General features: G+C 53.4%; 1 long non-coding RNA gene across 2 annotated transcripts; it reads right to left on the bottom strand.

Annotated features, from left to right (window-relative positions):
• Positions 1-3,724: 3,724 nt before the first annotated feature.
• On the bottom strand, positions 3,725-7,604 carry LOC127467798 (uncharacterized). 2 transcript variants are annotated; one of them, XR_007903312.1, is made up of 3 exons: positions 7,173-7,604; positions 4,121-6,703; positions 3,725-3,848 (listed from the first exon to the last, which is right to left on the bottom strand). It is a non-coding gene; the product is annotated as an uncharacterized LOC127467798 (long non-coding RNA). The 2 variants fall into 2 exon arrangements; XR_007903313.1 differs by having other exon boundaries at positions 4,170-6,703.
• Between the last annotated feature and the right edge of the window lie 2,702 nt (positions 7,605-10,306).

Genomic DNA, 10,306 nt, shown 5'->3' with positions numbered 1-10,306 from the left:
CCCCAGAGCCATTACAGGGACCCCAGAGCCATTACAGGGACCCCAGAGCCCTCCAGAGCCCCTTGCTGGGTCACAGCCCCTCTTCTCCCGCCCAAACCCACCTTTCTGGCTGCAGCTGCTTTTCTTCTCTGGCTCCCCCTTCCTTCCCCAGGGAGCTTTGCCTTGTTCTTTGGCCAGGCTCCAGCTGCAGCTCAAGGGCAAAGCTGCAACTACAATTCCCCCTTCGGGTTTTTCACCTGAAAAACAAAGGCTTGGGCCAAACTCTGACCAGTCACTCGCTGAACACGAGACATCAAAGAGGGCACACAGAATAAAATGCATCCAACTCTAAATCATGTTACAATGACTGTCCACCCCAATCCAGCACTGACATTAAAAACCTTCAAGCAATCAAAAAGACCTCCAAACATCCCTTAGATAGAGAAAAGCACACCAGGAACGAATGCAAAAAGAAAAATTCCAAACAATGCTCAATTAAATAACCATGGACTGATATAAAACATGTTTAGGGAACTTAAACCACTTCTTCCCATTATTCTCCATCAGAAATTACCCTTATTTAAGTTCTCCTTTTAACACTTCATTAAAACTGACTTATTAGGAAATGGTTTGAACCAAACTTCATAACTTGATGACTCCAGGGTTTGTGCTCCTTGACTTTGGCCTGAAGGGGTTTGGAACACAGGCTTTGTTCTGGAGAGCTTTTCCCCAATCTACAAACCCTTCTGCAAATGGGACTCCCTTCCCTCAGGGTTCGGTGGCCTCTGGTTTTCCTGAAGGCTGGGGGGGATCTGGGAGCCAAATCCCAAGGGATCCAGCCCAGCTCTGCACACACACACACACACATTTCCAGCTGGTCACAGTCTCACGGGGGCCACCACCACTCAGCACATTTGCACACAAACAGCCCTCTGAGTTCCTGGCACTGGGTCTGATGGACTAAGAAATGATCAGTCTGGTGGTTTGCCCTCAGAGGAGTAAGATCCAATGATGCATTTCTATTTTCATGACAATATAACCTGGAAAACACAAACATATTTCTGCTTCATGTGCAATTTAAAATTCAAAGACACAGAAACATTCCTAGAGTTCAAGTCCCCAGGTTTGGTTCCAAATGTCACTCGGTCCCCCTGGGACAAGAACAGTGGCACACACGGACTCAACAGCCCTGCACAAGCCCAGGAGTGGGGGGGAAATATCCTTGAGAGCACTGCTGCATTTCAAAAAGAAGTCAGTCACATCAACTCTGTAACAAATAAAAAAGAGAAGCCAAAATAAATAACTGTAGACAGGGTATCAAGTACCTTGAGAATACCAATAAGAAAAAACTAAGAATAAAGGCATCTATTTGAAGTACAAAGAGTTTGGGAGACACCATTTGTTTGCCACAAAGCCTTTATTTTGTTGGCTCTTCTATAGTTAGAACCCAAACCTTACCCTCCCACAAAAAGCAGAAAACCTCTTCAGAGAGTTAGGAGATGGAGTCAGTTTGGATTAATGGGAAGAACATCTCTGGAGACAAAATAAAGCAGAGAAAATAACCCCATCCTCAACAACAGAGCTGCCTCCCCACTGCCTGCCCCTGGACACTTGCTCTGGGGGTGACAGAGCCTGAAGTCTCCTGCCTAGTCCTGGGCAATACTTCCTGGGGACCACAGCACCACTGAGTTCCTAAAAATATCACAGGTTGGGCAGGTGCTTGGATTTTGTCTGGATTAACTCCCCTTCTTCCTTTCCAGGTGCTGCCCTACTCATTGTAATGGTGCTTGTACTCCCTGAGCCATTCCCTCCCCCATCCAACCATCCCTTGTGCCCTCTCTGACAAGGACAGTGGGTCCAGGTGTTCTGCCACGCTCCCAGGGCACAGGGGGGGACTGTGGAGCCACCCTCGAGGGGGGAAACGTGCCCTGCCTGCCCTGCCCAGGGAAAGGGAACTGCCCCAGTGCTCCCCAGCACAAGGCACCCTTGGAAATATCCACTGCAATGGGACACTCAGGGACAGCAACAAGCACTGCACGAGGCTGCTCTGGCACAGGACCAATTTTAGCCTCAGCTTTTCTCTGGACCACTTCACTTTGTTTGCCACCTCATCCTGCAGTCAGAACTTGCTGTCCTTGCAACCTTTCAGGGTGACCAAAAATGAGAGAGGCCTCTGCTCCAGCACCCACAAGGGCCTGATCCATCTGACAGGATCCATTTTTCCAGGGAATTCAAAGCTCCACCTGAGGACTAGGGTCTTTTCTCACCCATCCCTGTGCTGCAGCTTGGCCTCCATCTCACTGTGCTTTCAGTTCCCTCCATGGTTGAACACTGGCAGCCCTGGCCCTGGGCGGAGCTCGGCATCCTGATCCCATCCCTCCTGGCCCCCGGAACCGCTGACTCAGCAATGGGGGGCCCTCCATTGCCAAGGGCACGGGCCCGTCGGGGCTCACGGGGGGAGCAGGAGGGCGAAGGCTCCAGCCCTGCTGCTACAACCTTCCACCACTACAGCCAACAGAGGAGCCTCTCCAGCCCTGCCTCCCAAGGCATCCTCAACAAACCCAGCCCAGCTCCACAGGACAAACTGCTCCCTGTCTGCCCAGGCCAGTCTAATCCCAGAGGCTCCCAGGGTCATGCAAAACAACTGCCCAGGAGATCAGAGACCCCAGTCCATCTCTTCCTAGCACAGGTTTGGGTTAGTTTGGCAAACAGACCAACTGAGGAATTCCCCAATGTTTTCCCAGTTTGACCCCTGTCACACCAATCACCTTAACACTGCCAGTCCATAATTCTCCCTCTCTTGGGTTAAGGACTGAGCAAGTTGGACCTGTGTCTGAGCAGGACATGTGCAAACCAAATGCTGGGGACTGGAACACACACCTGGCACTCCTGCAGCTCTCACAGTCACATTCCAGAGAAAACAGCCAATTGCACCCTCACTGCTCATTTCTTAATCCCAATCCCACACTTGTTTGGCACTTGGAGCACCGCTTTTAGAACCCAATTACAGCCCATTAGAGAGCTCCCTGTCTAGCAGGGACAGGGACCCCTGGGATACTCTCAGCAATGCCTGAATCCATGGCAGGGACCTTGCTTTGAGCTCCCCAGGGCCGGGCACCCCGAGGATCTCCCCGAATAATCCTTTCGGTGCGCGCTGGAGTCCTCGGGGTGCCCCAACCCGGGGGGCACCAACAGCACTGTCCCTCCAGGGGGCCAATTTGGTCCTAAACTGCAGGGGGATCTTGCCTGTGTCCCAGACTGGTCCGGAGATCTGAGGCCCTTCCCGAGAAAATCTCGGTGCCGGCGTGAAGGGCCAGAGATCCCTTGGAGCCACGGGAGAGCAGGCACAGAGTCCCTCCTGGGGGGCAATTTGCCTGCCTGAAAACAGCTCTTCAAAGGAGCCTCTAAGACTCAGCTGGTGACTTTTAGAAGCCAGGCATTCCTTGCTTACAACACCCTGCCATGATCCCAGCCCCACGGGGGTCCTGGCAATCCGCTCCCAAAGGGCACACGGAGGGGTCTCCACTGCAGCTGATGGGAGGGGTCAGCATTACAGGAGGGCTCATTTTCCTTCCCTGCATTCCTGTTCCACATTCAGGACATTTCCCAACACTTATCACCATACACAACTACCCTTAGAAGGTTTCCAAGGGGCTTCACCGAGGGCCTTCCCAGGTCTGCTCTGTCTGGAGCCCTCCAAGTCCTCAGTGCCTGCCTGAGGAACCTCAATACAACTCACCTGCTTACACAGCAACTTGGTGCTGCTTGCCTGCTGCCTCACTTCCCTTCTTCCTTCTTTCTTCACCTCCCTTGCTTGGTCCCTTTCAATCCCTGGGCTCAGCTCTGTGCACTTTCCAGGCTCCATCCCACTGCAAAAAGGATTAGCCCTTGTTACATCTCAACACTCAGAGAGCATTCCCCCTTTTTTCTTAACACTGGGCCATCAGGCCAGGGTCTCATTATTTAAAGCACAGTTTGACTCCTCAGTGACAACAACAGCTACAGCCCTGAATCCTAACACAGGCTGAGACACAAACACGGATGGGAACTCTTAAGGATCCACTTTGTCCTGCTCACCAATCAAAAGGAGCTTTCTGAACTCAAGAATAACAGACCCCAGGTCCTTTTACTGCAACTTTACCTGCTATAAATGTGACCCACCAGACCTGCAAAGGCCCTTCCCACTTCACCTGCAGGGCTGGCAGTGCCACCACTGGACACGGCCCCAGTGGCCGGGCAGGAACGGAGGGGCTGGGGCGTCCAATCCATCGGCCCAGGCGGCACCAGGAGTTCCTGCAGTTCCTGAGGGGAGAGCCTCAAGCCAACAAAGGATTAGGAAGAATATTTTAAACTTCAATGTGTCTATCTCCTGGAATATGGGGACTTTGATAAGTCCTACTGGTGCAACAAGGACACACTCAAGGCTATCTATTAAAAGGATCTACCAGCACTCAAAAGCTATCACTGTCCTTCTGTCAGGGGGAACGCAGCAAACTCTCTTTGCCAGGAGCCTCCAGGAGGACTTCCAGCTTTTGGGGCTCCCTTTTAACCATTTTTCCCATAACTGGAGCTGGGACTATCACCTGCCCTACAGGGGGAACAGCCCACAAAGTTCACCATCAGGGATGCCATTAACTGAAAGTCCCTTCTCAGGGGGGTCACTGCACACCTTGGCCTTTGTTTGCCCTCCCCACCAAAGATGCTTCCAACAGTTCTGACACATCTGGCAGACCCAGAGCTCTCCTCAGGGAATGCTTCAGCTGCTTAAAGGCTGCCCTTGCACCATCTATTCAAAAAGTCGCCATAACAGTCTTACCACACATCCCGAGGGAGCAATGCAGAGTCCAGCCCGTCCCACCATTCCCAGCAAGGCAGTTCATGGGCTGTCTGGGGCTCAGGGAGGAGTCACGGGGCTTCTCTTCTTCCTGCCTGCTTGCCCCATTTTCTCCTGCAAAAGCAAAGCTTTCTTGGCTTTCCTTGCTCAAGGAGATGCAAAGGCCATCTTTTAAATCCAATACTGGAAACTCCTCCAGGTTGTCATTCAAGGTGCTTCTCTCAGGTCCTGCACTAATCAATCATCTTGTCCACTGGTTTTCTTGGCAGGTTCTTGCATTCACGTCCTACAAGCAAACCAGGAGGAGCCAATTTAGCTGTTCCTGCAACCAATCCAGTCTGGCATTCTGATTTTAAAGGATACTGGGTTGGCCTTACCCATAGAGATCCCACATCAGGGGTAATACCTACAGGTTCTGCCCTCTTCCACTCTCCTGCAGCTCCACTGGCCCACACCACAGGAACAACTGCAGCTGCCACTTCAGTCAGGGCCTTGCTGCTGACAGGAGTTATTCCCTGCACAACAAGAGCTGCTGCTTGGACACATTTAGTTTCAGCAATTACAGTGTCAAGAGCCCCAGTTTTCAATTCCATTTCTGCCTCAACTTTTCCAGCCCATCACTTCCTAGCAGAGGTTTGGGTGAGTTTGGCAAAAACACAAACTGAGGAATTCCCCAATGTTTTCCCAGTTTGACCCCTGTCACACCAATCACCTTAACACTGCCAGTCCATAATTCTCATTCTGCTGTGTTCAGGACTGAGGAAATTGTACTTGTGTCTGAGCAGGACATGTGCAAACCAAATGCTGGGGACTGGAACACACACCTGGCACTCCTGCAGCTCTCACAGTCACATTCCAGAGAAAACAGCCAATTGCACCCTCACTGCTCATTTCTTAATCCCAATCCCACACTTGTTTGGCACTTGGAGCACCGCTTTTAGAACCCAATTACAGCCCATTAGAGAGCTCCCTGTCTAGCAGGGACAGGGACCCCTGGGATACTCTCAGCAATGCCTGAATCCATGGCAGGGACCTTGCTTTGAGCTCCCCAGGGCCGGGCACCCCGAGGATCTCCCCGAATAATCCTTTCGGTGCGCGCTGGAGTCCTCGGGGTGCCCCAACCCGGGGGGCACCAACAGCACTGTCCCTCCAGGGGGCCAATTTGGTCCCAAAATGCAGGGGGATCTTGCCTGTGTCCCAGACTGGTCCGGGGATCTGAGGCCCTTCCCGAGAAAATCTCGGTGCCGGCGTGAAGGGCCAGAGATCCCTTGGAGCCACGGGAGAGCAGGCACAGAGTCCCTCCTGGGGGGCAATTTGCCTGCCTGAAAACAGCTCTTCAAAGGAGCCTCTAAGACTCAGCTGGTGACTTTTAGAAGCCAGGCATTCCTATACACTGTGAGATATTTTAAGGCTTATCTGACTGAAAAGCATAAAGCTTTTATCATGGACACCTGACCTCCCACAGACAGCTCCTTTCCCCTTTCAGTACAAAATTATTTTCATGGAATCACTCAATAGGAAGTGCCCAGGAACCCCAGACTGTTCTTTCCAGAACAGAAAATAAACAGAAGAACGGAGTTTTGCACAAGTGTAACATACTCCAGAACAGACCTGACTTTAGTTTTACCCTTTGTGTTCAAATATTCCATAGAAAAGCTCCAGCAGGAGAGCTGGTACATTCCCAAGAGTATCCTGGAAGTCCCTTTCACGAGGGCTGGAGGAAAATCGCAGTTGTATGAGTCCCTTGTGCCTGCAGATGCCTGGGGATCCTCTCCATCCACCTCGTGCTCTCCCAACAGCAGAAAGGGTGCTGAGACAGGAGGAAGGAAACCTTTAGCATAAAGCTGGGGAGGAATATAAAGCTTCCTTTCCTGGGGAGCTTTGCGAAGTCTGCAACGAGAAAGGGAAAATTTGCATCTCCTTTGGTACACGTGTCAACAGAGACTGAGACTTTTTGCCTTTTTCAGACAACCGTGCCCCTTTTGGCTCCCTGGCAGCTCCAATGGCACCAGAACCCCCCTTCCTGCACACCCACGGCTGTCACACACAGGCACCCACACACCTTTGCTCCAGCCCACACGTGGCCAACATCTCCCCACCCTAGACATCCCAAGGTCAGTAGTTTTGCTAGAGAGCACAGCAACCCCCCTGTCCTCGCAAACTGCCTCCCTGCAAAAAAGGAATCGTTTTCCTGGACATTTCTCCCACAGTCAAGGTCTTTTCAAACTGCTGTCGTGCCACCAAACCTGCTCAGGGTCCCTCCCGGCTTCTGCCTGTCCTTGCATTTAAAGGCATAGGCACATTCTATCTTCCAACAGCAAACCCAGCTCCTCACGGGCAGTAGAAGCCCTGCTCTTACCTGGACAGACTGCCGGGCTCGGCACAGCTGTGGCTCATGGAGCAGCTTCCCAAGGCCGTTCTCTCTCCCAGCAGGAAGCACAACTCGCCTCCACACCAGGGGAAACCACGAGCGAGGCTGCAAATGGACACAGAACGAGCAAAAAGCATTAACGCAGCACCAAAAAACCAAGTTAAAGCAGTCTTTGCCTCATAACCCTGCACGGGGAAAGGGTTTGGGATCCCAAAGCAAACCCTCAGACACCCAGAGAGCACAGGACCCACAGCCATGCCACGGCTCTCCCCGGGGGCACCCGGCAGGTAAGGGGCTTACCCGGGCCCCGCCGCCCAGCACAAGGCGCCCCTAAACGCCCCCGGCTGCCCCGGTGCACAAACCCAGCGGCCAAGGCGCTCTCCCCTCCGCAGCCCGGGCAGCAGCGGGGCCACACCCTCAGCCCCCACACACAACCGCCCCCACCTGCCCCGCCGGCCCTTTATACCGCGGGCTGGCAGCGCTGCCCAATCAGCACTCGAGCGCCTCCGCCCAATCCCAGCCCGCCTGGCCCCGCGGCCCCGCCCCGCCCGCTCAGCCCGGCCCCGGCCCTCGTTCGGCGCGGCCCCGGCCCCCGTTCCCTCCGCGCGGCTCCCGCCGCAGCCCCGGCGGGCTGAAAGCCCAGAGCCAACGGGAACTCCAGCCAGCTGCAGGCAGATGTTACTCTGTCCCAGTTTGCCAGGGGTGGGCACGAAGGGGCCCTTCCCCGTTCGGAAGTGGAAGTTGTCCCCTGTGCACAGCCCGCTCTGATCCTCGGCCTCGTGGGAGCCAATTCCCTTGTCCCAGCCCACTTCCTGCAGAGAAGAAAGGGAAAGATTGCACAGAAGGGAGACATTCTTCCCTGGGAGGGTGGGGAGGTGGCCTGGCACAGAGAAGTTGTGGCTGCCCCATCCCTGCAAGTGGCCAAGGCCAGGCTGGAGGTCTATTAGAAGGTGTCCCTGCCTGTGGCAGGGGGTGGAAGGAGATGATCCCTGAGATCCTTTCCAACCCAAACCACTCCAGGATCCCAGGATGATTCCATGCTCTCTCTCTGCATTTCTTTGGCATCATTTCCTCTCAAAAACAACATCTGCGATTTAGTTGATTGCTAAAGCCATCATTTTAAAATCATCTCAGGAATCCAAAGGGACTGGAAAACACTTCATTAAAACTGACTTATTAGGAAATGGTTTGAACCAAGAGAATTAAAATCAGGACAAGAGCCTTAAAAAAATTAAAATGAGGACAAGAGCCCAAGAGAATTAAAATCAGGAGAAATTCACGTTATTCCCCCCCCGCACACCCCGGGACAGACGGGAGGCCGCGAGTCCCGCCCTGCCGCCGGAACCGGCCCTTAACTCGAGCAGGGCGCGCTGCACCGGCACGAGAGCCACTGCGCATGCGTCGCCGGTCCCTCTCCTGCCTGCCCTTACTTACCACGTGATCGCCGGCGTCTTGCCAACGACTGCGCATGCGCCCCCCCCCCACCCCGCCGCCCGACCGCCCGGCTTCGCTTTCTTACTGCGGCTCCCCCTCCACTTTTCCGGCTCCCTGGGGTTCCCTCACCCACATTTCGGGGTCCCCTTCTCACATTTTAGGGGTGATGACCCCGCAATTTACGGTTCGGGGGGGGGGGGGGAGGAGAGGAAACGGGGTGCCCAAGAAGGGGTTTCTTTTTTTTTTTTTTCTCTCTTATTTCATTTTCATTTTATTTCCTTTTTAGTTTTTTTGCCTTTTTTTTTAAATTTTCTTTTTTATATTTCCTTCTTTACTTCGTTTATTTTTTATTCTCTTTATTTTTCATTTTCTCTCCCAGTGCTCCCCAGTAACACCCAGTGCTCCCCAACAACCCTCAGTAACACCCAGTGCGCCCCAGTACACCCCAGTAACACCCAGTGCTCCTCAACAACCCCCAGTAACACCCAGTGCTCCCCAAAAATTGACCCAAAACCGACCCAAATCACCCCAAAAGCTGACCCAAAACTGACCCCAAAACCTGACCCCAATCATCCCAAAAGCTGACCCAAAACTGACCCCAATCATCCCAAAAGCTGACCCAAATCACCCCAAACAATGACCCCAAACTGACCCCAAAAACTGACCCAAATCATCCCCAAAACTGACCCAAAACTCTGCATTTCTTTGGCATCATTTCCTCTCAAAAACAACATCTGCGATTTAGTTGATTGCTAAAGCCATCATTTTAAAATCATCCCAGGAATCCAAAGGGACTGGAAAACACACAGAAATCATTCCTGCACCCACCAAAGCATTAGGAATTGGAACCCGATTCCCTCATCTCTCTCCTTGTTCTTCTTGGCTGGAAAACCTGATGATCCCCACTGGCTGTTTTTAGGCTGCTTTTCTTCCACAGCTCCTTTCCTCCCGGCTGAAACCTCCTGGCATCTTCAGGCCTTATCTGGAGGGAAGCCCCTCTGAAGTATTTCCTCTCGTGGCAATTCTGTGGGATGAAGAAGTAAAAAAAGCACATCAAGAGCTCCTTCTACCCCCTTCCCTGGCAAACACCCTCCCAGCTTGTCCTTGGCAGCTCCATCCCCCCGGCAGCGGCACCCGACGCTTCGGCTCCGCTGGGAAAGGGACAGCAAGTGCAGAAGCAAGTTCAGGTCTGGGCAGGGGCTCCCTGGGGAACGGCACTTCAGTGCTTTAGTCCGTGGCCTTTCCTGCTGCCCTCCCTCCTGGAGGCAGAGGATGACCCGTCCCTTGTTTCTCCCACGCTGGCAGACCCAGGTCCTGCTCCTTTGGCCCCACTTTTCTTGGCAGACCCGGCATCATTTCCCAGGGTCCCCAGGAAACTTCTGCACTTGACCCACTGCTAAGTGCAGAGCACAGGGCGAGGGAAGGCCAAATTTCTCGGCACCCACCCCCTGGAATTTCCCTCCTCCGCAGCACGCTCCCGTTCCCGCTGTCTCTGGAGGTGCCCGCACGAGTCCTCCTTCTCCCAGCACCTCAGAGAATGTCCTTTTCACCCAGGTCCTGCTTACCGTCGTCCAACAAAACACGCTGACAACATTTTTCACGATGCCAGTGGAGAGCTATTAGAGCACACTGCACAGGGAAGCTGAGCCTGCCCCATCCCTGCAAGTGTTCCAGGCCAGGCTGGACGG

The sequence above is a fragment of the Manacus candei genome, unplaced genomic scaffold, assembly GCF_025592945.1.
Source record: "Manacus candei isolate 608988 ecotype Guabito, Panama unplaced genomic scaffold, ASM2559294v1 h1tg000014l, whole genome shotgun sequence".
Lineage (NCBI taxonomy): Eukaryota > Metazoa > Chordata > Aves > Passeriformes > Pipridae > Manacus > Manacus candei.
The sequence above is the reverse complement of the archived record's forward strand: the minus strand, read 5'-3'. Positions and strand labels throughout refer to the sequence as shown.